The 27,706-nt window shown below is 40.5% G+C and overlaps 1 pseudogene; it reads right to left on the bottom strand.

The window, feature by feature from the left end:
• Positions 1 to 5,395: 5,395 nt before the first annotated feature.
• Positions 5,396 to 27,706, bottom strand: part of LOC126066227 (ceruloplasmin-like) — a 34,941-nt pseudogene continuing 12,630 nt past the window's right edge.

Genomic DNA, 27,706 nt, shown 5'->3' with positions numbered 1-27,706 from the left:
CAGTGTCCTCGTTTAGTAACCTGGGATGTCTCTCTTGGATGTGGATATGAATTTCAGAGTGGAAGACTTCTTTTTATTAAATTCCCATCTTTAGATATCTAATATTTGTCTAAAAGTATAAAATAGTTTTTTTTTTTTAGCTGAAGAAAATCCCGATGGTAACAGTGTACATTTTTTGCTAACATAATCTTTTTTTCCTAAAATACCTCAAAGCGTTATGTAACTATTTGCCAAAGTCTGTTTGCTGAAATAGATGATTACAGGAGAAAGTTCTGTGATGTTTGAACAATTGATTCATTTAACAAATGTTATCGAGTGAGTCTTCTGTGTGCCAGACACTGTTCTAGGCATGGTGGTTCAGCAGTGAATAAAACAGACACGAATTCCTACCCTCATGGAACTTACATTCTACTTGAGAGAGAGAGAGATAATACACAAATGAGAAGTGAAATACACGATATTAACAGTAAATGCTATGGCCAAAGAGAATAATGAGCGCTGGGAAATCCAAATGGATGAAGGTCAGAATCTGACACCAGCACATGACCTAGGGCAAGATACTTGACATCTGAGACTCGATTTCCTCATGTGCAAAATCTCAGGCTCAGAGGCTTGTATCAAAATTAATTGAAATGACTCATGTTACATAGTGGAGGCGGGCCTCCCACCAGCTGACAGTAACCTTGACTAAATGTTTTGATACAGAAAACCAAGCACCCAGAACATCTTGAGGCCTCTTTCAAGATATGCCTTGGGCAACTATGTCCTTCACGCCCACTGAGAGGGGGCTAAAACTTTTCCCAGGCTCCACTGGCCAAGCCCTGTGTCTTATAAAATGATGCTCTTATAAAATACCGGTGCCCAGAGGGGCTTCTTTTTCCCAATGGCTCACACTCATTGCAAAAACCAAACCTGTTGCCATCAAATCGATTCCAACTCATGGCAACCCCACAGGAAGAAGTAGAACTGCCCCACAGTGTTTCCAAGGAGCAGCTGGTGGATTTGACCTGCTGACCTTTTGATTAGCAGCCAAGCTTTTAACCACTGTGCCACCAGAGCTCCAATGGTTCACACAGATGGGGCACATTCTAACAGTTCATTCTCCCACAGAGGGTGTTTTTTTCCTCATTGGCACAAAGCCACTCTATGAACCAGCAGCTGCCATTTCCTTCTCATTCTCTACTCAGTGCTCAAACTAAATACCACTGGGATGGAAGGATGGTGAGCAGAGCACAGCAACCATCCCTGAGGCCAATTCTTCCAGCAAATTCTACCAAAACACTCTTCAGACGGTTACTGGGGGCTCCACAATGTGCATGTGCAGTACCTTTATACCGGTGGTGAAATGAAATAGTTTAACATTACCACCCCTGACCAGGACCAGCGGCCATTTTATGGTATAAGGCAGGAAGGGTCATGAGGAGTCCGCATTCCTGTCCTGTTTGTGACGTTACTCTTCCCATCAGAAGGCATGTAGTTGCTGTGTGGCAGGAAGCAGGGAGGATGCCCCAAGCCTCAGGATTGTTGAAATAACAGGGAGAGGCCACTGGGGCTAATAAGCAGCCAGTCATTTGCAGTCAGTAAAGGCTGCAAACCTCCTGACAGGATTGCAGAGTTGGTACTTACGGTGAATAATACTGTAATTGAGAATTTTCTGAAATTGAGACATGCACCCCAACAACATAGATAGGGACAAGATCAGAAGAGCAGAGAAGGGGGTCAGGTGGGGGCATGGGGGTTACTGGGTGGGGAGGAAGGGCACCAGAAGAGGCTCAATAACTTAGAGCATTGCAAGAAAGAGAAAAGAAGAACCTGAACTGGACCAAACAGTCTATCTTCTTAGCTATGCCTGTCAAAGCTTTTTACCTCAGGACCCCAAAGTATGCCTTTGAGGTTTGTTATAATAACTGTTTAGTAACCTGGGTAGAGTGACATATCACACGTTTTAATTATTTTACATGAGTTCTTGTTGTCTTAAAGATGTCTGGGCTGGGTGACTCTTGCCTGTAGTCTGAGGCTGAGAATAGTTAAAATCAAGGAAGCAGCCTTCTTTAGAGAATATAGCTTTAGCTCGTTTCTGTCTGACAGGATACAATCTCTCCTTACTCCGCTATTCCTCTGTCTATCCTCTAGTTTCTTCTTTGTTGAGCCGTGAGAACCGGCTCTTATAAACTGTGCCCCATGACAACAGAATTGTAAAGAAGCAAACCACCGAGGGGTGCTCCTCAATTTGTGACAGCCAGGGACTCTGAGTGTAACATAATTGGTCATTCTGCCTGTGACCAGTCAGACCAGCAGGCTCCTTTCTTTGTCACAGGAAATTGTGCAACTCTGGAATTTTACGGGTGAGCAGAGTCACGTACAGAGCTTTGATAATGAGTATCCTGACTTGTCCTGGCATGGCGTGAGCATTGCTGACCCGTTCTCTCTCCTATTGATCAGTTCAGGACTACTAGGGAATCATGGCTTAGATTGGTCTTTGCTTCCTCCACCCCCTTCCGGCTGCCCATTTGTGGGTCACAGCCCAGCTCGTCAACTCCTGGCATGTAAAGGGGTCACAGCAGGGGAAGAGAGAAAGCCCAGACTCTAATCTAGTTCCTTCATTCTCGTTCTCTCATTATCTTGAATGATGCGGAAATCAAAGCATGTAATTTATTAACAAGGAAAGAGAACCACAATACTCAAACTACTTCTACAGTAGATTAGAGACTAACTTAGTCACTAGGCTTGATCACACAGAACTTCAATAAATGAATTTCTTGAGATGTTTTCCTTCATTAACATCCCTAAACCCATTCCTTCTTGTTTCTATCCCGGGCTGGGTTCAGTATCTCTCCACCAAACCAGAAACAACCAATTCCATTGCTGTCGAGTTGATTCTGACTCATAGCATACCTATAGAACAGAGTAGAACTGCCCCATAGGGTTTCCAAGGAGTGGCTGGTGGATTTGAACTGCCAACCTTTTGATTAGCAGCTGAATTTGGAACCACTGTGCCACCAGGGCTCCATTTCTCCACCACGTAGAGTAATACCCTATGCATATCTCTGACACCACGCTTAACAATTCATATTAGAATTATTTTTTACGTGACTATCTCCTCAACTACACTGGGTCTCTCGAAGTCAGTGCCTATGCCTTGTTTTGTACAAATTCCAAGCACTTAGCATAATGTCTGACACATAGCTTAATGAGTATTAAATGAATAATTGCTAACTATTTTATAACAACTCGATGGCACCTAATAACCACAACCACAAACATAACAGTTGCTAACATGTATTAGATGATTACTATGCTCCAGGTACAGTGCTGAGGGCTTTATCAATTTTATTTCATTTAACCCTCAAACAACTTATTAAGTGATAGTGTTAGTTTTCTGTTACTGCAGTTAACTAATCACCCCAATCTTTGGGCTTAAAACAACACATATTTATTATCTTATAGTTCTGTATGCCATAAATCTGATGCGCATCTCACTGGGTTAAAATCCAAGTGTCTGTGGGGCCGCAATCCCTTCTGGAGGCTCTAGGGAGAATCCATTTTCTTGCCTGGTCCAGCTCTTAGAGGCTGAACACATTCTTGGGTTCTGGGCCCCCTTCTGTCTTCAAACCCAGCAATAGCAAGTGGAGTCTTTCTCACATCACATCACACTGACTTTGTCTTCTATCTCCCTCTTCCACTTCTGAGGACCTTAAGGAGCCCTGGTGGCATAGTTGTTTAAAAGTGCTTGGCTGCAGCTGAAAGATTGGTGGTTCGAGCCCATCAGCCACTCTGCTTGAGAAAGATGTGGCAGTCTTCTTCTGTAAAGATCACAGATTTGGAAACTCCGTGGGGCAGTTCTACTCTGTCCTACAGGGTCATTGTGAGTCCAAAGATACTCTGTGATAATGGGGTATTAGCTGAATGGAGTTTTTCTGCTTTGGTAGCTTTGGCAGCTTTAACTCCACTCTCCAGATTCATATCAGGGAGATATTTATGCTGTAGAAAAGAAAGTTTCAAAAAATAACTCGATACAATAGCATGCAGTTCTAAGTTAGACTATTAAATTACAATGATTACACATTTAAGGAGTAAGTAGAAAGTCTATGTAAGCATAAAAAAAAAAAAAAAGCATAAAGAACATCCTTAAAATGACTACCATTGCTTTTGTCACAAAAAGTTTACTTATTAAGTTGGGAGCAACTTAATTGCATCACTTTGGACATGTGAATAGATGACCTATAGACCCAAGCCAAACCATGTTATGTTATTTGAAATCCAGAATCAAGTTTCCCAAAGAAGCAATGTTATAAATGAAGGATTTATTCCTTGGAGAGCACAATTAATGATTGAAGTAATAATTATAATAATTGCATTAGTAACAAGAGTATTGGTATTAATAAGATATTGTATGAGTAAGAATGTTATTGGCATTAAGAGGTTATTGTAGGTAAAAATTATATTTTGGGAGAATAAGCTTTCATTTTTGTGAGAAATATTAGTCCTTATATTCAAAAAAGGAGCCTTTATGGTGCAGTGGTTAAGCACTTAGCTGCTGTGATGGTTAAGGTTGTGTGACAATTTGGCTGGGCCATGATTCTCAGTAGTTTGGTAGTTATCATGTGGTTTGGCAGCTATATAATGATGTAATCACTTCCACAATGAGATCTGATATAAATAATCATCTCCATGACGAACTGTTATGAGCCCCCCAATCAATTGAAAGAGTGTTTCCTTGGGGGTGTGGCCTGCATTTAATATAGGTGGGCTTTCTGGCAAAGCTTGCTGGCTTTTGCTTGCTCTGGATCCTGCAGATGCCTTCTCTTCATCTGACTTCTGGTTCTTGGGACTTGAGCTAGCAGCTGACCTGCTGATCTTGGGTTTTGCCAGTCCTTGCTGCTACATGAGTCAGGAGAAACCTCCAGCCTGACCCACGGACTTGGGACTTCCCAGCCTCTGTAGCTGCGTGAGCCTTTTCCTTGATATAAATCACTATGTATATTTATATGCTTCACTGGTTTTGCTCCTCTAGAGAACCCAGCCTAAGACAGCTGCTTACCAAAAGGCCCGTGGTTTGAATGTATCAGCTGCTCTGTGGGAGAAAGATGTGGCAGTCTCCTTCCGTAAAGATTTACAGCCTTGAAAGCCCTATGAGGCAGTTCTACTCTGTCCTATAGGGTTGCTATGAGTCGGAAGCCACTGACTGCAATGGGTTTTCGGTTTTGGATATTCAGAAAGAATTCTAAGGAACTGCCTACACTGACCCTCCTTTCTGGTTCCTCAGTTCTCTGTTCCTCCAGTTCTACAAGGAACCCCACAGAGAAAATATCCACATTACTTGATAGCTGCACAGAATATTTTAAAATAGTGTATGATATATATTTTCAACAGCTTTCTTGATTTTAAAAGTAATTTAAACTTCACAGAAACCTTGAAAGAAACAAAAGTATAAGAAAATAAAACTCACTCAGAATTTCACTGCCTAGAGAGAGCCAATTGAATACAACTTCTGTTTTATATCACGTATCTTTACATTATAAATAAAATTATATATAAAATAATACTTCAGTTATTATCTTGTAACCTGCTTTTTTATTAGTTAATAAACATTTGTTATAAGTATTGACCACTACCATTTCGAAGACATGATTTTTAAAATAGGATAACACTTAAGATTATAAATGTAGCAAAATTTACAGTAGATCATTTAGCTTGTTTTCGGTTTTCCAGTAGCACAAAATAATGTTGCGATGAATCTTGTTTTTGCATTGTTGAAATTTTCTGAGATTGCTGGGTAGAATTAATGAGTCAAAATATTAGGGTCACTATTTAGGTTCCTTCATGAGCTGTGGGATCAGCTGATACTTCCACCAAAGTGCATGCAATGTACCTGGTCACCAAAACACTTCTCGATACTTAAAAAAAAAAAAAAAAAACAGGAAATCTTTGCCAAATTGATAGCTTCCTCACCACGAAAGATACTTTAATGTTTAAATGTAATTTTTAAGTGATTTGATTATTAGAGAGGTTGGATATTTTTAGGTTCAATAACCATTTGTATTAATTTATGAATTTTCTGTTCAAATAATTTATGTGTATATTAATGTGAATCTGGAAATTACATTTAACTCTAGAGTATGTTTTATCAGATCAGGAACAGTTACCTAAGTTATATCAAGAAAATAAAACCACAGTGTCTTGGTCATCTCAAGACAGTAATCTTTGAATGAATGAGTGGTATGTCACATCATATAAATGTTCAATGGACCGGATGTTGTTAGGTATTGTCGAGGCAGTTCTAACTTATAGTGACTTTATGTATAACAGAATGAAACACTGCCTGATCCTGTGCCATCCGCACAGTAGTTGTCATGTTTGAGCCCATTGTTGCAGTCACTGTGTCAGTCCATCTCATTGATGGTCTTCCTCTTTTTTGCTGACCTACTTTACCAAGCATGATGCCCTTCTCCAGGCACTGGTCCCTCCTGATAACATGTCCAAAGTACACGAGTCAGGGTATCGCCATCCTTGCTTCCAAGGAGCATTCTCGCTGTACTTCTTCTAAGACAGATTTGTTCATTCCTCTAGCAGTCCGTGGTGTATTCAGTATTCTTTGCCAACACCATAATTCAAAGACATCAATTCTTCTTTGGTCTTCCCTATTCGTTGTCCAGCTTTTGCATGCATGCGAGGAAATTGAAAATATTACAGCTTGGGTCAGGTGCACCTTTGTCCTCAAAGTGACATCTTTGCTTTTCCATACTTTAAAGAGTGCAAGAGGTCTTTTACAGCAGATTGCCTAGTGCAATACCTCATTTGGTTTCTTGACTACTGCTTCCATGGGCATTGATTGTAGATTAAAGTAAAATGAAATCCTTGACAATTTCAATCTTTTCTCCATTTATCATGATGTTGCTTGTTGGTCCAGTTGTGAGGATTTTTTTTTTTTTTTCATGTTGAGGGGTGATTCATACTGAAGGCTGTGGTTCTTTGATCTTCTTCAGTAAGTCCTCTTCACTTTCAGCAAGCAAGGTTGTGTCATCTGCGTAATACAGGTTGTGAATGAGTCTTCCTCCAGCTCTGATGCAGAGCTCTTCTTAATATAGCCCACATTCTCAGATGATATGCTCAGCATGCAGACTGAATAAGCATGGTGAAAGGATACAACACTCACACACACCTTTCCTAACTTTAAATCATGCAGTATCCCCTTGTTCTGTATAATCAACAGCCTCTTGGTCTATCTGACCAGATACTCTTATATAAACACTGTATTTATTACAATATGACTTCTGCTAATTAATTCAGCTAATAGCTCTTACCTTCTCTTTTGACTACAGTGTAAGTGCTCTCCATTCCACCTTCAATGTGCTCCGCAACGTGACAATGAAATAACCAGATTCCAATGTCTCTTGGAAACATTTTTACAGTTCGATAGGTCCCAGGAGGGAGATCATAAACATCAGAGTGATACACTCCCGAATCCTCAACAAGGAGATGAAACAGCATTAATGGCTTATAAAAGGTGCCAGTCATTTATACATCTTCTCATTTGCTGTAACTCTCAAATTCTAGTCATCCCTAACTCTAGCTTCTGCTCATCTCCCTCGCCTCTCACCTCCTGTGGTTGGTGTCTTCTCATCTCTCTGTGCAGTTCCAAAAATGGAACACACCTCACTTCCTTTTATTCCTCTAAGCAACCACAAAAGCAAGGTCAGTGTGGGTCATAGACTAGTAGTGAAATTTGGGGGGTAGAGAGCTTTTGTTGGCAATACTACACATAAAACCACTTACCACCTGACATTAGATGACCCTGCCTTTAGTTAAAGGAGCCCTGGTGGCACAGTGGGTAAATCGTTTGACTGGTAATAGAAAGTTTGGCGGTTCAAAACCACCAGGGGCTGCATGGGAGAAAGATGTGGCAGCCTGCTTCTGTAAAGATTTACAGACTTGGAAACCCTATGTGGTCTCTACGAGTTAGAATTGACTGGATGACAGTGGGTTTGGGTTTGGGTTGGATCTTTAGTTAGGAGTTTTGAGTGGTGTAAGCCTTAGAAGAAAGGCCTGATGGTCTACCTTCAAAATATCAGCCATTGAAAATCATATGGAGCACAGTTCTACTCTGACACACATGGGGTCACCATAAGTCGGAATGACTCCATGGCAGCTGCTGGTAGTAGTGGTCCTTAATTATCTCTCCACTGCGCCAATCACTGAGAACCTCTGGCTCTTCTGCTTTCACCCTCCCCTCAAGACCTGTTTCTCCCCATTCTCCCTCTTGGGTACTCTCCTGACATTTCTCTCCTCAAATTATTACAGGCCCCTTCTTGAGCAGTTCATCTCCCTCTTATTCTCCTCCTAATCCATCCAAGCCAGGCTCTGGGGCTTTGTACTTCAGAAATATGGGGAGATGTAGATGTAAACATAGAAGGGTCATGATTGTTGGAGCTGGGTGATGGGTAATGGGGATCGATTATGTTATTCTGTTTTCTTCATTATATAAACTTTTCCATAATAAAACAGCTCTTTTAGCAACAACAACAAAAAAAAGAGTTCAAGAGGAACAGATATGTTCATTAAAGAGTGGGAAGGGAACCAACACACCAATAAGGCTTTGTACAATCCAAGTCATGCGTACTCATTTAATTAATTTCTATGGTAGGCCTTTGAGTATGAGAGAAGTAGTGAACATGATACATCTAGAATTCAGGGAAGTTTTATACGAAATTTTTAACAATGCAGAAGAGATGGACTATTCTAATGACAGGTGGTTGGACTAAATATTTGAAGTGTCAAAGACAACATGATTGGCCCTACATCCTACATTAATATTTAGATAAGTGAATAGGATGAGGAAATAAAGAAAATTCTCTTTAAATAAATAAATTATACTAACTTGGAGACTTCAAGGGAAATGTAAAATTTAAAATACTTGTAATAAATTAGAGAAAGGACCAGTCAAAAAAGTGGTCAGTAAGAAAACAATTGTAAGGAGGTAGGGCCCTTCAGGAGCCCTGGTGGCACAGCATTTAAGCACTCAGCCGCTAACAAATGGTCAATGGTTTGGACCTACTAGCCCCTCTACGGGAGAAAAAAGTGGCAGTCTGCTTCCGTAAAGATTACAGCCTTGGAAGCCCTATGGGGCAGTTCTACTCTGTCCTATTGCATTGCCATGAGTCAGAATCGACTTGGTGGCAATGGATTCGGTTTTGGTTTCATTTAGGACTGGTGGGGTGAAAGGAAGCAATTCAGACAGAAAAGAAAAAGAAAGTGACTAAGAATGCAAAAGATAGAAAACCAAAACCCAAACCTGTTGTCGTTGAGTCAATTCCAACTCATAGTGACCCTACAGAGCAGAGTAGAACTGCCCCATAGAGTTTCCGAGGAGCGCCTGGTGAATTCAAACTGCCGACCTTTTGGTTAGCAGCTGTAGCTCTTAAACACTATGCCACCAGGATTTCCAAAATATAAAAGGATGGCAATAATAATAAGAAAGTGACCATAAAACCATTTGACACCGAGTCCTCAATTTTTATTTCACAATAAATCTCAAAGGAATGATGAATTAGAAAGAAACCATTTTGCAACCCCATCGTGAAAATTGATTCTGGCAAGTATCATCAATGGATGTTTTTAAAAAACTATTAGGTGGAAAACTCTAGGAGAACAAAATATGTTTAAACAAAAATCATTTCACAGATTACTTACTCATTACAAGAGCAAGAAGCTACTTTTAAAATGAAGAGAAAGGGCACGCATCATCTTAGCCAAGTTATGGAACTTAGGCTCACCAATATTAGGATCTACTGGCATCATGGACCTCTTGAGGTGAGGCGTGCAAAGTATACAACATCATCTACACAGTGTTCTTGCTAAACATGTTTGGCGTGGATCCAACTATGAGGGGACAATCATACCAATGCAGAGTACTGGGCATTCTCCAAGACAACTGGTATGGACTCTTCAAAAATGAAATGTCACAAAAGACCAAGAAATAAAAAAAAAAAAGCACAGAGGAACTCTTTTGATTTTAGGAAAGATATGACAACAACAACCAAATGCAAAGTAAGAACCTTGATTAGACCCTGGGTTTAAAAAAAAAAAAAAAAAGTCATAAAGAGAATTTTTGGGGCAATTGGAGATATTTGAATGGACTGTATGTTAGATTATGTTATTGAATGAATGTTAATTTTGGGAATGTGATAATGTTATTTTGCTCTGGGCAGATATTGTCCTTATTCTTAGCGTACACATACTTATTATCTAGGGGTGAAGAGTCATATGTTTGCAATTTACTTTCAATTGGTTCAGAAAAAATATTTCAGAGAGAAAAAAATGTGACAAAGTATATATGGGTGTTTAGGACAGGGTTTGAAAATTTTTTTAAAAAGTTGGGAAAAGGTGAATCGAAAGAGAATTATAGAAGTTTTATTTACATATTGGGTAGCATCCGAGTAGCATGAGAAATGCATTTCATTCATTCACAAACATTTGTCCAACATCTAAGGGATATAAAGAGCTGAATGGATAATTACACATCTGACGTAGATTGCATGTATTGAGTCTAAGTTTGGACTGGGTCGCTTCCTTTCCAGTCAGGCTAGCTGGGCACTCTACCCCAATAACTGGTTTACAGGGCTCCACAGTAATTAAAGGAAGTAGCTGAGTTTCTTACCGTGTATTGGAAACTATGGCCATGGAAGTGAACTGTGTACAGGTCAAATACACCTCCTATGCCAATCAGATACCAATTCACTTCGTCCCCAACGTGCACCGTCAGACCTTGGTTGTTTGCAAACATTCTTCCATTAATTGCTGTGAGGAACATAGTCTACAATGTTTAACAAGGATTTGAAATCATGTGGAGTTTTTTTCCCAAATAGTTTATAGAAATGTCATGAATGTTTTTAGAGGCAGTAAGGATTTCAAAGCGAGCCTGAGGAACTGACAAAACCAACCAAGATACCCATTCATAGCTCTGCCTAATTGTAGAGGATTTTTCTTGCTCAAGAAAATGAGGCTCTGATTTTGCTCTCGCATAATCTGTACAACCAGAAGTGCAATCAGAATGCTGCTTAGAAGCAAGGACGGCGAGACTGCGTCTTACATACTTTGGACGTGTTGTCTGGAAGGATCAGTCCCTGGAGAAGGACATCATGCTTGGCAGAGCACAGGGTCAGTGGAAAAGAGGAAGACCCTCAACGAGGTGGATTGACACAGTGGCTGCAACAATGAACTCAAGCATAACAAGGATTGTAAGGACGGCGCAGGGCCGGGCAGTGTTTCGTTCTGTTGTGCATAGGGTCACTATGAGTCAGAACCGACTCGACGGCACCTAACAACAACAACAACAATCTGGTTGGACTTGAATATATCACAACTCCCAAACATAACCAAACCAAACTTGTTGCCGTCCAGTCGATTCTGACTCATAGTGACCCTATAGGACAGAGTAGAACTGCCCCGTAGGGTTTCCCAGGAGCAGCTAGTGGATTCAAACTGCTGACTTTTTGGTTAGCAGCCAAACTCTTAACCGCTACTCCACCAGGGTTTCTAAGGGTTCTTAAATTAGTAGTGAGAATACTGGAATTTTAAATATGCCCATATATTTAAAGTATATCTAAAATTATTACCAGAGACTTAGAATATTAGGAGTGTGTGTTACCATTTAACTTCATGATCTGTCATTTGTTTGACTGGAAGGGTCATTTATCCCTTTTAAAACCTGTGGGACTTACGGTATCCCACCTACTTTTTATGCCTCTGGAGTTCTTTGGAAAGGAGGTATCCCAATTTTAACTCATTTAATCTCAAGGTGGAAGCCTTTTAAAATGCATGAAACTCAAAACCCTAAGTCGGAGCTTCATTTTTGTGTAGATTGAGCATTGTTTTAGATGACGCCTCCTGCATGCATGAATTTTCTAAACTTTTGACAAGTTTGTCTTTATTTCTGTGAGATAAACCTCCTCACTATGTTTCCCAGTAACTATGTTCTGGTGAAAAATATGTTTATCATGAGAATAAGCTATTGCCAGTCTTCACTCAGTCATAGTGACCATTTTCTCCTTGATGTCCTTCATTGTTTCCAAGTGTTAATGGCTCCCTGCTTTTCTAGTTTCTGAACCATAAATAATGCCTTTGAAATAAGAAATAATGCTTTGTAGTGGTATTTTCCAAGAGACTGGAAGATTTTTACCCTGCATTCAACCTTGGGGCCCAATCACTGCTTCCACATGTAGCGGAGGTGGAATGTACCACTGTGAGAGCTCTGCAGTGCCCCAGGGCAGTTGTTTCTGCTTCTTAGCTGTTAGTACTGCTTTTGTTATAATGAAGAATGTATAGTAGTGGTAATTTTCCTGAGATTCAAATTCCTTCAGTTTTATTTGTGTGGCCTGTAAGCACTGCTTTTGCAGTAGCGAAGAAGGCATTATAGTGGTAATTTTCCTGAGATAAAAAATCCCTTGGCTTTATTTATTTGGGCTCTAAGTACCGCTTTCACAGTAAGGAAGAATACATTGTACCATGTCTTGAAACTCAGTAAAAACTCCAAATTGGTTCTTTAATCAGCATGCCTTCATTAGTATTAACAAAAAATTCAAAGGAGAAAATAACTGGGTCTTGAAAGGGTTCCCTGAGTTCCAGGCCTCTTGTTTCTCCTCTAATCCCCCCCCCCAACGGTAATAGAAAGAAAATATCGAAATTAAAATTATGTATATATATTCTCCATTTTACTTTTCCATTTTGTGTGGATCTTTTAAAATGCATAATACAGTGGTACAAGTATGTAATTTATTACTATCTATGCAGGTGTGGGAAACCGTGCTGGCGGTAGTGGTTAAAAGGTTGGCAGTTTGAACTCACCAGGCACTCCTTGGAAATCCTGTGGGGTAGTTCTACTCTGTCCTTTAGGTTTCCTATGAGTTGAAAACTAATTGATGGTAAACGAGTTTGGTTTTTGTTTTCATGGAGGTACAGGAGCCCTGGTGGTGCAGTGGTAAAAAGCTCCACCGCTAACCAAAAGGTCAGCAGTTGAAATCCAACAGCTGCTCCTTGGAAACTCTAGGGAGCTCTTCTACTCTGTCCTATAGGGTCATTATGAGTCAGAATGGACTCCATGGCAACAGGTTTGGTTTTGGGTTTTATGGGGGTGTGGGCTCTAAACTTTCTGCTGATGGAGAGGTGTAATAGAAAAAGCTAGGAGGCACTTCCCTAGGCCAGTGCTTTCAAACTTTAATGTGCCTATACGTGGCCTGAGGATCTTGTTAAAATGCAGATCTGATTTAGTAGGTCTGTGGAGCCTGAGATTCTGCATTTCTAAGAAGTTCCCAAGTAATGCTGACACTGCTGGTCTACGGACCACACACTGAGTATCAAATGCCTAGATGACTGCCACTGTTGTTCCTAAAATACACGTCTGTTACTGTCATTCCTTAGGTCAGTGCCCCTGTAGTCTCTGGCCAGTGGTTCTTAACCCGGGGTTACTCTGTTCCCAGAAGACATATGGCAATGCCTGGAAACATGTTTGGTTGTCACAACTTGCTGGGGATGCTACTGGCACCTAGTGGCTAGAGGCCAGGGATGCTGCTAGACATCCTACAATGTACAACACAGTCCTCTACAACAAAGTTATCCCAAAAGTCAATAGCGCCAAGGCTGAAAATCTCTGGTTTAGAAGAAGTCTAAATTCTTAGCAGAGTGTTTGAGGTCTTCTACCATTCTGTTGGCCCTTTCTTTCCAGGTGCTGTGTGACTTAGCTCATATTCTTCTATTTTCCTGGAATGCCATTCCCCTCCTTTTCTATTGGACAGATTCAGCTAAACATCTCCTCCCCTTCATGAAGGCTTTCTTGACCTTCCACATTAGAATTTAAAACCCAACACTGTGATTAAATTCTTTGGCTGAAAATAAGCAAACAAAAAAAACAAAAGAAGAATACTATTTTCTGACGTGTGAAAGTTACATGAAACACAAGTTTCAGTGTCCATAAACGAAGTGTTATTGGCTCACAGCCACTCTCATTTGCTCATATATTGTCTATGGCTGCTTTTGGGCTTTTGTTGCAGAGTATGGCCTATGACAGAGACCATATGGCCTGCAAGCCTAAATTTTTTACTATCTTGCTCCTTACAGAAAACATTTATAGTCCCCTGGTCTAGGTGATCAATACCACAGCTCTATATGATTGTTTTCTACAAACTATGATGAGCTTGACAAATGTGAACCTTTGTCAGTTCCGTTGGTGTGGAACATCCTGAGTGGGCTGTAGCTGGCGAGTCAGTGAACATTACCGTGCATAAGGTTGCTTAGTACAAAATCACTGTCTTCCCTGTCAATGCTGCTTGGGTCAGAAGAATAGCTGTTGATATTCTCTTCAAAGTACCAGGATTCGTTCTCATTAAAAATCATGAAGAGGAGAACACGGTGAACTATGCTGGGTTTGGCGTTTTTGTGACATATGATGAAAGGGCCTACCAGTCCGCTGTGAAGATCCTGAAGAGGCAAAACAAGATAATGATTAACTGTGCTCACAATTAAAAACTTCCCCCAGACAGTAAAAGGGGTGTAATCAAGTTTGAGTTTTAGCGAGGCCTGGTCTGAGTTTTTAATGATTGGGATTCTAAGGCTGAGGGAAGTGACAAAACGATTGCCATGTTAACCTCTGATTTAAAGAAAAGTTGTGTTCTCTCTCATTACAGCTGATGTCTAAAGAGAACAACAAACTTTTGAAAGGGGTTTTGGACACATTTTTCAGTGGATTTAGCTGTATTTTTTATACAATTTAAATTAGGAGACCAAACTTTGATTTTAATTAGAATTCCTGGCATTGGAGTCAGCTGGCAGAGAATTGTAAAGGACTCAGGCCCTTTCTCCATTATGCTTCTGCCTCTACAGTAGCTTTCAGTCAGGAGTCTTGCTTTGTTTACAGTCATTTTGTTTTTGAGAACTCTGTTTGATTCTTGTTCCAGGCAGAGTGTGGGCCAAGATAAGTAAATTCAAAAAGGGAACTGTTTTTTTTTGTTGCTGTTGTTGGAATGCAAATAAACTTGGACTTCAGAGTTGAGAGTTTCTAAAATATATATAATATGTGTATATTTATTTCTCATTCATCATAGAATTTTTAAACTCCAGACTCTGTTTTTTGAAACCCAGATCTTATTCAATGGAACAAAGACTGGGAGATTATTATATAATCAGATATATTTTCCAACTCTCAGTGACATGGTCGAAAATGCCAGAAATCTGAATAATCATAATATAATTATTTTGCTCTCGAAAACCACAACTCGTGTAGGATTACAAGCTGAGCAGTATTTAGGTTACTTGATAGAACACTTACATAGCACTAAGATTTTTTTTTTAAACAAAGATAAACCCCTTCTTCTTTACATTATTATTTCTAAGAGGAAATGAGATGAAAACGAATTTGATTTGAAGTTTACCTTAACAATGTCCACCGTTGAATAATAAAACCAAGGTATGCACTCAAAATCCTTTGAGGTAGGACCAGTTCTTTCAGGGATCTGCCAAGTACATGTTTGAATTTCTCCTAAAAAAGCAAATGCAGTATATTTAAATAGGGTTTTTAAAAATAAGACTTCTTTATGGAGAACCAGATAATGAGCAAACACTAAGGCTATAAAAATAATAGCATAATCCTAGCTTTCACTTCTGGCTTCACGGCTCATAACTTTGTGGTCTCAGTCAATGTACTTACATTTTCTGAGCCTCAGTTTTTTCATGCACATAAAATGGGGATTTAGGGATTAGGTGAGACAGTGCGTCTGAAACTCTTGGTCTTGCATTGCCTGGGCCACAATGAGGTCAATGTCACTATCAGTGTTGGCTATTATGTTCCCCAGGTTACTGGACCGAAACCTTATAACAAGTCTGCCATTGAAAAACGTCAATCATTTAATAGCTAACTTATTCATTCAACAACTATTTATTGTAGTGAAAGTAACTCGAGCTTTGACGAGTGGCAGACTTGTTTTGAATTTCAGCTGTCTTTTCCAGGTTGTGGTTCAGACGTGCCTTTTCCCCCAATAGCTGTTTGTACTTAGCCCCATTGAACCCGAACCTCTTAATCCTGGAGGAGAGTTCTTTTGTTTATTCCCCCTCCTATATAACCCTACATAAAGCCCTGGTGGCACAGTGGTTATGCCTTTGGCTGCTAACCAAAAGGTCAGCAGTTCGAATCCACCAGCCTCTGCTTGGAAACTACGGTGCAGTTGTACTCTGTCCTATAGGGTCGCTATGAGTCAGAATTGACTCCATGGCAACTAGTTTGGTTTTTGGTTATATAACCCTACACCTTCCACTTAAGAGTTTTAAGAAGTTTAAGTTAATTTTTTCTAAGCACTTATGTCATTGTCTTCTTCCTCCAATAACCAGCCCCATCTCTGGGCTCCGTCTTCCAAATCTCTACCAATCTACTTAGCACTAACTGTCCACTTCCAGCACATCACACAGTGCCTGGCACACAGTGGGTACTCAGAAGTGTTTGTGCAATGCATGTAATATGCCCTTTCCCAGCGAATCAGTATGGGGTGCTGACTTGCAAACTCCCTTGATGGAAGCTGCATGTTGGAGCCACCACAGGACTGTCTGTTTTTTAAAAACAAAAGGGAATATCTCACTCACCATCAAAGTTTATCTTCAATCCTTCCGCCCCAGAAATCTTCCCATTCCAAATTTGGTTCTTTCCTTGATATTCTTAATTCCCAGAATTACTTGTTTTGGTGGGTGCTGTCCCTTTCAGATCCCCTTTCAAGAATGAAGAACTTATTGCTCTGCCAGGTGTCAGCCTCCTTCACAGACTGCCTTGGCTGAAGAGAGCCACCTTGCCCAAGCCCACACGCACTGACTGAAGCGGGGCTATGGGGACCCTGCTCTCTTATCCCAGTTCAGGACAGATGAGAGCCACCTTATCTTCAGAACTTCTTGTAGGGTTGGCTGAGACTTCTATTGAGGCTACATCTCTGCTTGACTTTTCTCCCTGCCCAACCCTCCTTCTTTCTCTTTCTTTCCATAGTTATTGATCCCAAGAGCACTACCACGTAAACCTTGTGCACTTGAATCTTTATTTCAGAGTCTGCTAGCTGGACATTTTTATTAAAAGGTATTAATTTTCTTCTGAGCTGACTGTGTTGAATGGCAAGCAGTAGAGCAATGATACCAAAGAAGTGCTGATATGTGAGGTTTATCACTTCTTAGAGGTTCAACTCTCTCCACTCCTCTCCCTCACACACTGCATCTTGTACTCAACTCCTACCTTACCACCTGACTTGGAAAGATGAAAGTAGCACAGGAGTACCTGGCAGGTGGACATGCCCGGAAGTGGGAGGAAGGTGACCTTAGAAGAGGATTTATATATACTGGAGAGGTGGGCCCTGAAGACCAAATGCTCAGTTCACAGTTTTAGCCATGGCGCCCCATCCTAGAGGCAAACTCAACTTGCAAAAGGAACTTCCCTTCCAAACTCTTTCTTCAGGCCCATTTTACTAGTCCACTGTCATCCGAAACTGTCCCCGTGTTTAAGAAAGAACATTTGCACCATAGTCCTGCACAGAAGTTTTAGGGCTTTTATTTTCCCAAAGCAATTACCTGGTTGGGTTGGAACAGCAGTAGAATTGTCCGTTTTCACCCCATGAGCATGAATAGAGTACGGTCTTGAGGCTTTATTTTTAAATACAACTTGAAGTATATGACCAGGGTTGAGAAATATTGCTGGACCTAGGGACCGTAAAAAGGAAAATGTGCAGATAATTGTGTGTGTGTTTTTTAAATTACAAGGAAAGTCATCTGTCGCCTCAAATGTTTATACAATGACTTATCCTTTTACTTAACATGCACCAAATGAAACATAAACACATTTAACAAGTGGATCATTGTTGATCTATGAAACTTGTTTTTTCCTGGAAAATTTTAAATCATCTCGATTTTTAAAAAGTTCCCTCTCTAGAAAGTTTGCTTTGATGGGCATCTGTTAATGTCCAAGAGAACACAGTCCTGCAGGTTTAGAATGGAACCACCTATTTTCCTTCTTTACCAGCCTCGTCTTTTAAGCAATTTATTCCTTGCCCCAAGAGCTTCCCATCTGAAAAGCAGATTGAATTTGAGGCTCTAACAAATCCGAAACAGAGATGGTTTTGAGATGAATGAAACAGTAAAAACTCTCCTCAAATTGTTACCATAATGGCTGAAAGCAGAGCCCTGAAGATGCCTGGTCAACGCAAGATGCTGGTTAAAGATGGGGGCCCCTTTTCCTGTCCTGGCAATTCTGCCAGCCCAAACACTAGGTGTGTTTTTCCTTTTCCACAAAGTGCTTTCTTTTTTGCATAAATTGTAATAGAATCTAGAGGGTCATATTGTGTTACTTGTGTTGGTACATTCAGCCAGAATCCCAGAGAAAACAAACATCTTGCTTTTACTAAAGATAGTAGCTCACCCAAAAGCAATGGGAACTGGATAAGCCAGGCTTCCATCCAGGGATAACAAAAGGACAAACTCAGACGGGGGAATGAAGAACCAAGAAGAGCAAATCTTCATTCTCGTCAGTACCTCGGTCCATCTGCTGAGGGTCTTAGGCCAGGAAATGGCCTCTGAAATACACACAGATAGCAGGGCTCACACAGGATTTGGGCATATGGAAATGTCATGTGACTTCTGGAAATGTCATATGTGGGTGCCTGAAGGTGACTCATAGATTTCCTAGTTGATGAGTCAAGGATGGTAGAAAGGGTTATGATCTTCTTCACTCTTGGACAGAGATGAGGGAAAACACACTTAAACAAAGAAGTCCCTCTCCCCACTAGAGTAGCATTCCCTGGGCTTTGTTTTCATTTCACAGAAATTATTCCTAAATGCTATTTCTAAAGTCTCTTCCAGACATAGAGTTCCTTGAAGTTTAGAAGCAAGAAGCCAGGCAATCTGAAACTGACCATATTACTTTTCTGTGATCTCACTCTTTTCCATGAAGCAACGTTTACATCATTTTTCTTTTCTCAGTAAAAATGCCTATCAGCAAACAAATTAGAATTGCACGTACTCTCCACTGTCAAGGTGGAGACTGAAAATATTTTCAATATGTGCAGCAATCCCTAGTGACTGAGGACAGAAGAAAAACCCTAACCCAGTCTTAAAGCCCAGCCAATGCAAGTACCCAATTCAATACCAAGTATATCCAGATATTTTTCATTTTCACTTCTTTTTGTTTGATATACTGACAGTATACAACTTTCTTGTATCTGGACCCAAGAAACATTCCAGTTCTATCAATATATATGTCTGTTTGACTTTAAGGAAATGAAAACAAAACAAAAACACAAAGTTAGTTAATTTAACCATGAAAATTGACAACATACTCACATGGAAGAAATTCATATTGAAATGATATAACTTCTTATACCTAAAGACTGTTTTATCTTGGAAAATAATCCTTTCTTTTAAATAAATATATTAATTCTGGTAAGATTGTTGGATATTTCACTCTGTATTCTAAAACGTGTCTTCAAGATGAAATTTTAATTTTTATAAATAAATAAATAGGAAGAAAAAACAGAGAAAGAAGTCAAATTTTATAAGAAGAGAAAAATCAGTGTCTTCAAAATGAAGATAAAGGAAAAACCTGACTGATTCTAAGTGTTAAATGTAGCTGAAGTTATCTTTACTATTTCTCAAAATGGTGGGATTGGATAGTCACACATATACAGGAAGTCAGGGTGTAAGAAGTGGAAAGAGGCAGGAACAAAAGAATCCCAAAAGAAGGAAGTTACGTAGACATTTTAAAAGTTTGAAGTCATTTATAATGTATCGCATACACAAAAAATTTGAAGTTATTTATGAATGAATGTATCCTAAACATGCACACACACACACACACACACCCCTATCACCACATGCACACCACACACACGCACACACCAATCACACAAGTTTTGAAGTCATTTATAATTGAATGTATCATAAACACACACCACCACCTACCACCACACCCAACACACACATACACATAAAAAATACACATATACAAATACACATACACATACACGCCATTAAAAAAAAAAAAGGGCGGAGAACTGCAGACGAATACTTCACAATCAGAGACTGGAGTTATCACCGTACTTCTTTCCTTGTAAGTAGTGCAGCTGTCTCTCCCACTTCCTGCTAGGAGAATAATCCCATGTGATTTCCACAGCTGCGATGTCGATGGTTTTCACCTCCTGGTAGCGTGTTTGATCTGGGTTTGGCTTCAGACACTGCCTCACTTGGTATTTGTGTTTCATGCCTCCTTAATAATGCTCTGCTGTCAAACAAACCACAGTGAAATTTCCTAGGGATGAATAAGAAAAAATGCTGAAAGCTTTGCGTTCAGATTTCTTTCATCTATGAAGCCATCCATGAAATATAGACCCCAAAGAGAAATATACGCAAGATCATTCATTCCTTCTTTCATCAATTCAACAAATATTTACTGGGCATCTTCTATGTGTCAGACATATTTTTAGGTACTTGGGAAATATCAGTGAATAAAATAGTCAAAAATCCTTGTCCTCAGAGTTTATATTGTGGGGTGGTATGGAGACATACCACAGATATATTGGGTAACTTTTATAGTGTGTTGGAAGGTGATAAGTGCAATGGATAAAAGGAAAAAGTAGAACAGTATAAATAAGATCAAGAATTCTGGGTGTGGCAAAAAAAAAAAAGACCAGACTGCAGAAACCCCGAGAGTATGGCCCACAGAAACCCTTTTAGCTCAGTAATGCAGTCACTCCTGAGGTTTGTCCTTCAGCCAAAGATTAGACAGGCCCATAAAACAAAACAAGACTAAATGGGCACACCAGCCCAGGGGCAAGGACGAGATGGCAGGAGGGGACAGGAAAATTGGGAATGGGGAACCCGAGGTCAAAAAGGAAAGGTGTTGACATGTCGTGGGGTTGGCAACTGATGTCACAAAATAATAAGTGTACTAATTATTTAATGAGAAGCTAGTTTGCTCTGTTAAAAAAAAAAAAAAGAATTCTGGGTGTGGAAGGTTTAAGGGAGCAGTGAGCAATATTTCATAGAGTGATCAGGGTGGGCCTTGTTGGGAGGGTGACGTTTGGGCAAAAACTCCAGAGAGGCGACTAGTGGCTACCTGGGGGAAGAGCAAACAGGTGGAACAATGCTGGGTGAAGGACAGGTGGAAGAAAGCTGAGAGCTGCTTGGTGGAACATCCACAAGGCTGTGTGTCTGCAGTGGAATGAGCAAGGGCAAGAGCACTAGGAAACAAGAGCAGTGGGGAATGAGGGACAGCCCATGAGGGGCCTTGGGGGCCAATGTGAGGCAGGGCTTCAAACTGGTTCATTCCGGCTCCAACCCCAGCTGAGAATTTGCATTTCCACCCCAGATATACTGAATCAGAATCTACATTTTAACAAGAACCGCGGGTGATTCTTATGTATAATAAATTTTGAGAACCACTGCTCTACTAGTGGTTCTCAGAATTGATCCCTAAGCAGCAGCTTTAGCATCACCTGGGAACTTGTTAGAAATGCAAATTCTCAGCAGGGGTTCAAATTTCCACTTTGTAAAGACTGTAGCTTTTCCTATATGAAAAGGAGAGTGGGATTTTGAGTAGATGAGTGACATAAGGACAGTCTGGCAATTGTGCTGAAGATAGACCAGAAAGGTCAAAGGTGAAGCAAGGTTCAAGGGTGAACCTGACACTGTAGTTGTTAGCTGCAGGAGAGTCAGCTCTGACTCACCGCATCCCTGTGCATAGTGGGATTGGACCATTGTGATCCTTAGGGTTTCCATTGCGTGATTTCTTGGAAGTAGTTGCCAAGACTTTCTTCCTAGTCCATTTCAGTCTGGCAGCCCCATTGAAACCTGTTCAGCATCATAGCAACATGCTAGCCTCCACTGACAGACGGTGGTAGCTGTGTTTGAGGTGCATTGGCTGGAATCGAACAACATCGTTAACATCACACGCAAGTAAAATTTTGCTGAAGCTCATTAAAAAGTGGTTGCAGCAGTACATCGACAGGAAACCGCCAGAAATTCAAGCCAGATTCAGAAGAGGATGTGGAACATGGGATATCATTGCTGATGGCAGATGCATCTTGGCTGAAAGCAGAGAAGACCAGAGAGATGTTTACCTGTGTTGCATTGACTATGCAAAGGCATTTGACAGTGTGGATCACAACAAGTTATGGATAACATTGCAAAAATAGGAATTACAGAACATTTAATTGTGTTCACGAGGAACCTGTACATAGAACAAGAGGCAGTCGTTGAAACATATGGCATAAAATCAAGACTGGTATGCGTTGTTTGCATCCTTTCACCACGTTTATCCAAACTGTATGCTGAGAAGCTGGACTATATGAAGAAGAATGGGCCATCAGGATTGGAGGAAGACTCATTAACAGCCTTCGATATGCAGATGACACAACCTTGCTTGCTGAAAGTGAAGAGGACTTGAAACACTTACTGATAAAGATCCAAGAATACAGCCATCAGTATGGATTACGTCTCAACATAAAGAAAACAAAATTCCTCACAACTGGACCAATAAGCAACATCATGACAAATGGATAAAAGATTGAAGTTGTCAAGAATTTCATTTTACTTGGATCCACAATCTACATCCATGGAAGCAGCAGTCAAGAAGTCAAATGGCACATTGCACTGGGCAAATCTGCTGCAAAAGATCTCTTTAAACTATTAAAATGCAAGGATGTCACTTCAAGGATTAACGTGCACCTGACTCAAGACTTGGTATTTTCAAACAAACGAACAAAGGGTAAGAATGTAGAACATAATAGAGTGAAAACAAGGCAAAATGCTTCAAAACGTTTTCAGCGCTTTTGAGGAGCGTGGATTGAGTTAGAGCCTGGAAGCCAGGAAGAGAGAACCGGGAGAGGCTGAGGGGATTACTTGTAGAGGAAAATGATATACTACGAATGAAACAGAGTTATAATCCTAGAAACTAAATAAAACAGGGTGCAGGGAGATTTTCAAGCATTGTTTGAATCAGTTCAGTTTTCTTTCCTGTACGAAGAGAATACTGAATGTATGTCAAGACCACGCTTCTGGATGATTTGGACGTGTTTCAGGCTGAAAGAGAAGTTCCACCACTTACCTGTGGAATCAGGTGTCATAGACAGTGTCTGGGACATCTTCTATGTGTCAGGGGAAACACCGTCACTGTGTCCATCCTTGATCCTAAAGAAGTGAAGGTGTTTCCTGAAAAGTATATCCCATGTAAATCTGACTCTGATCCAACACTAAGAATGTGCCATGAAATGTTATCTCCCACGCACATATCCAGTCCAAGCAGGTTTCCATACATATATCCATTTACGGCTGCAAGACATTTGGACCGGAGAAAGAGTATTTAATTTACTGGTGCTTGATATCTTTTGAAACCTAACAAAACGCTAATCATGAAACGGTTCATTCATGTAGGAATCTGACTGCAAATATTTACAATTTTCCTTTTTTTTATTGCTATTTAGCCATTCCATTGAAAGGCTGCAATGACATTAAAGAATTAGAGAATGTCAGAGTAGGCGGTACTTTTACTAGATCAAATAATTCAATCCCTTCTGTTTAGAGTTGAGGAAACCAAGGGCAGAGAGGCAGTTACATGTCGTACATAATTGTGTCCCCCCCAAAATGTGTGTCAACTTGGCTGGGCCACGATTCCTGGTATTACCTGGTTGTCCACCATTTTGTGATCTGATGTGCTTATCCTAAGTGCTGAAATCCACCTCTATGATGTTAATGAGGCAGAATTAGAGGCAATTATGTTAATGAGGCAGGACCCAATCTACAGGATTAAGTTGTATTTTGAGTTAATCTCTTTTTAGACATAAAAGAGAGAATCCAGCAGAGAGGAGAAGGACCTCATGCCATCAAGAAAGAAGTGCTGGGAGTGGAGTGTGTCCTTTGGACCCAGGGATCCTAAACTAAGAAGCACCTAGACCAGGGGAAGGTTGATGACAAGGACCTTCCTCCAGAACCGGCATAGAGAGAAAGCCTTGCCCTGGAGCTGGTGCTCTGGATTCGGACTTCTCGCCTCCCGGAGTGTGAGAGAATAAATCTCTCTTTGTTAAAGCCATCCACTTGTGGTATTTCTGTTATAGCAGCACTAGATAAGTATGACACATGCCCAGTGTCATTCAGCTGATGAATGGAACTGTTGAGATCAGAATCCAAGTCTCCAGATTGTAGACCAACAGTTTTATCACTACCATGTATAGTCTTCCAAAACCAACCAACCAACCAAGCAAGCAACCATCTCAACAAACATCCCACCACATCCACCCCATTATATGTGGCAATAGAGAAATATGCTATATCTGTCTCACATATAGCAATAGCCAATACCAAGAAGGTAGGGGTAAATATTTAGTAAAATGAATGCAAAATAATTACTAGTAGACAATATTTTGTTGGAAAAAATATACTTGAAATGTGAAATGTGTTAGTAAGTTGTTGCGGGAACAAATAAATCTCTCTTAAACAATCTGCAATTCTTTAAAGCAGAATGAAATTAAGTAACTACTTAATTCATGTATTTTATAAGTTAAAATTCCCTTACAATACATCTTGTTAGAGTCTTGGAAGTCTGGATCCTCTTTACCCACATTTTCAGGCTCTGTGGTAAATGTTATGATATTTTCATCCAAGAAATAACTTTTATTTTCAGCAAATGTTGTGGCCAGCAGGTAAAACTCTTTGTCTACTTTCTTCTGTGGAAGAGAGTTTAAAAAAATAGACACACAGCATGGATGGTCCACACTCAAAATCTGGTTAACTGGTTCATCTGCACCCAGGATTTTCCACACAAGGGCGTTTGTATACTCATGGACTATCTGATCAGGTAAACTTCTGATTTGTGGACATTTACATAATGGCGCAAATCCAAGTGAATGGATTTATTACAGAGCTAAGGAACTGGGAAAAATCTATGGCTTTTTTTTTTTTTTTAAATATAAAACTCTTACTCTAAAATATTTACATCTAAATTCCATAAAGCTAAATGATATCATCACAGATGTTTATAGTGGCTTTTTATATCTAAGGAATGCTCTGTGGGAAGTAAGTTAAATAAGGTGTTTTTAATTCCAGAAAGTTTTTGCAAAGAAATGAAATATATATACATATATATACTTTCAGATAGACTGTAAAAGTTATATATACCGTAGGAATTGAGACTATTTTAGTTGACTTTTATTATATAAATAAATGTAAATATATATTCACAGTTTTGAATAAAATATGCATTCAATTATGCATATATTTGTATTTGAAGATTTATAAGGCTTTATTACACATGAATTTTTTTATATAAATGTAAAAAAGTACTTAGATATTAGTTTACCTGTGAGTGAGAGAGAAGAACAACTCATTCATCAAGCATTTTTGAGCACTTACTATTTGCTAGGGTTGTGGTTGTTACAAAAATTAACAAAACCTTGTATGTACTCTCAAGGCACGGTCTAGCAGGAGAGAGAGATCAGTAAAAATAATTACATGGAAAAGTGCTTTAATAGACCCAGGTACAAGGGACTACGGTAACCTGCAAGAGGGTCAACTAATTAGGGACAATTTCCAAAGGAAGGGACTCTCAGGCTGAGTCTTAAAAATGTCTCCTCCTTTTGGCAGAGAAACCAGTGGAAAGGGGCCATTCCAAATGCAGAGACCCACCCACTGCCGTCAAGTCGATTCTGACTCATAGTGATCCCACAAGGTTTCCAAGGCTGTAAATCTCTACAGAAGCAGATTACCACATCTTTCTCCCACAGAGCCACTGGTGGATTCGAACCACTGACCTTTTGGTTAGCAGTTGATTGCTTTAACCTTTGTACCACCAGAGCTCCTTAAAGAGGTGTGAAATCAAAGGCATGTGAAACAGGCTTCCCCACTCAGGCCTGACAAGCTAATTCCGCAGTATGGCCAGAGTGAAGGTACAGGGGGTTGGGGGACACCAGTCAGGAGGGGTCGGCAGGGTCAAATGTGTTGGCTTCTAAGTCAACAAACTGTGCTGGCTTCTTGTCGTGGTGATTTTTAGTCTGGGGAGTGCTATAATCGGATTTTAAGAAGGGATGTGGAGAAGTAACATGGGAGTGGGAATGACAGGAAGTTAAAGGAGTTCAGGAAAAGATGATGGTGCATAAAATAAGGCAGTGGTATCAAAGACTTGGAAACCCTGGTGGCGTAGTGGTTAAGTGTTCCGGCTACTAACCAAAAGGTCAGCAGTTTGAATCCATGTGGTGCTCCATGAAACTCTACGGGGCAGTTCTACTCTGTCCTACGGGGTCACTGTGAGTTGGAATCAACTCGATGGCAACAGGTTTTTTTTGTTTTTATTGAAGACTTGATTACATGTTAGAGGTGAGAAAGAAGGAGCTGTGGATGGAAGTCCTAGGTATGGCGATGCCACTCACTAAGAAACAGAGGGAAAGAGGCTGACCTGGGGCAGAGGGATGATTAGTTAAAGAGGTGACTTATGGTTAAAATAACCAAAAAGTCAAACCAGATGCCACTGAGTTCATTCTGACTTATGGTGACCCCATAGGGTTTTCAAGGCTGTGACCTTTTGGGGTGCCAGCACTTCATTCTGAGGTGCCTCTGAGTAGGTTAATAGTTAAGTGCTTATTTAACCAGGGACTCCATGGTTAAAAAAGCCAAGTAGAATTTGAGGTGTCCTTGGGACCTGCCAGGACGGGTGTTCATCAGGCAGAGGGAGAGACAGATTTGGAGTTCAGAATTGGGAGACATTAGCAGACAGAAGAAGCTGAACCTCTGAGTCCCCAGACCTGGCACATTGCCATTTTTGTGTAGTCCCGTCTCAGGTAATCCTTCACCAAGGCATACCTGGACATAGACCCCATGACCCACCTGTTTGCCATCCTCTCCAAGACTTCCACTTCTGCACACGAGAAGAAGTCCTATAAGGCCACTGTTGGTGTCTTTTTCCTCATCTACTGAGGAGTAGTAGAGCCAAGTCAAGAAGTCGGGATCAGTGGAGGTGGGACCCACATCTGTGGGAACTTCCCATGTGTAGACAAATGTTGTGCCTGGATTTACGTGTGAGGAATGTGCAGGGACACCTAGGGAAAAATATACATTTAACAAAGAGAACCTAGCACCGTAAGAACCCTAGGCTAGACTACTGTGAGGTCTCTGTGAGCAAGGACTGGGTCTTTCTCCCCTTGGAGCACCTTGGGGAAGCCCTCTGGGGCAGTTCTACTCTGTCTAGGGTCTGTAGAGTCGGAATCGACTCAACCACACACAAAAACAACATAGCTTAACTGGGCCCTCCCTGAGCTCTACTTACTTTCTCCAGGTGTTTTGTAGAATGAGCCCTCATTGCTCTTGCTATAATGCAGCCCATGAGGCTGAATGAATGCTGAGCAGCAGGGAAGCATTGTTATGGAAAGTGACCTTGATGGTCTGTCCCACTTCTGCCTTAATGACAGGGCCTGGAAACCGAAAGAGTTAATAATTGTCCTTGGTTTTTATAAACTGTAATTGTCAGGTTGGGTTATTTGAGCAGTCTCTGAAAAGGTGAGGTCAAGTGTACCCAGAGACACTTCAGAACAGGTAGCCTGGTGATCTGCTTGCATTGACAACCCCATGGAGCACAGTTCTACTATGACACACATTGGTGTGCCATGAGTGAGAATTGACTGGCTGGTTACTTGAGCAAGGCTCTAATGGGAATAAA

This window comes from Elephas maximus, chromosome 23, assembly GCF_024166365.1.
Source record: "Elephas maximus indicus isolate mEleMax1 chromosome 23, mEleMax1 primary haplotype, whole genome shotgun sequence".
Taxonomy (NCBI): Eukaryota; Metazoa; Chordata; class Mammalia; order Proboscidea; family Elephantidae; genus Elephas; species Elephas maximus.
Note: the sequence above shows the minus strand (reverse complement) of the source record. Positions and strands in the feature narration are given on the sequence as shown.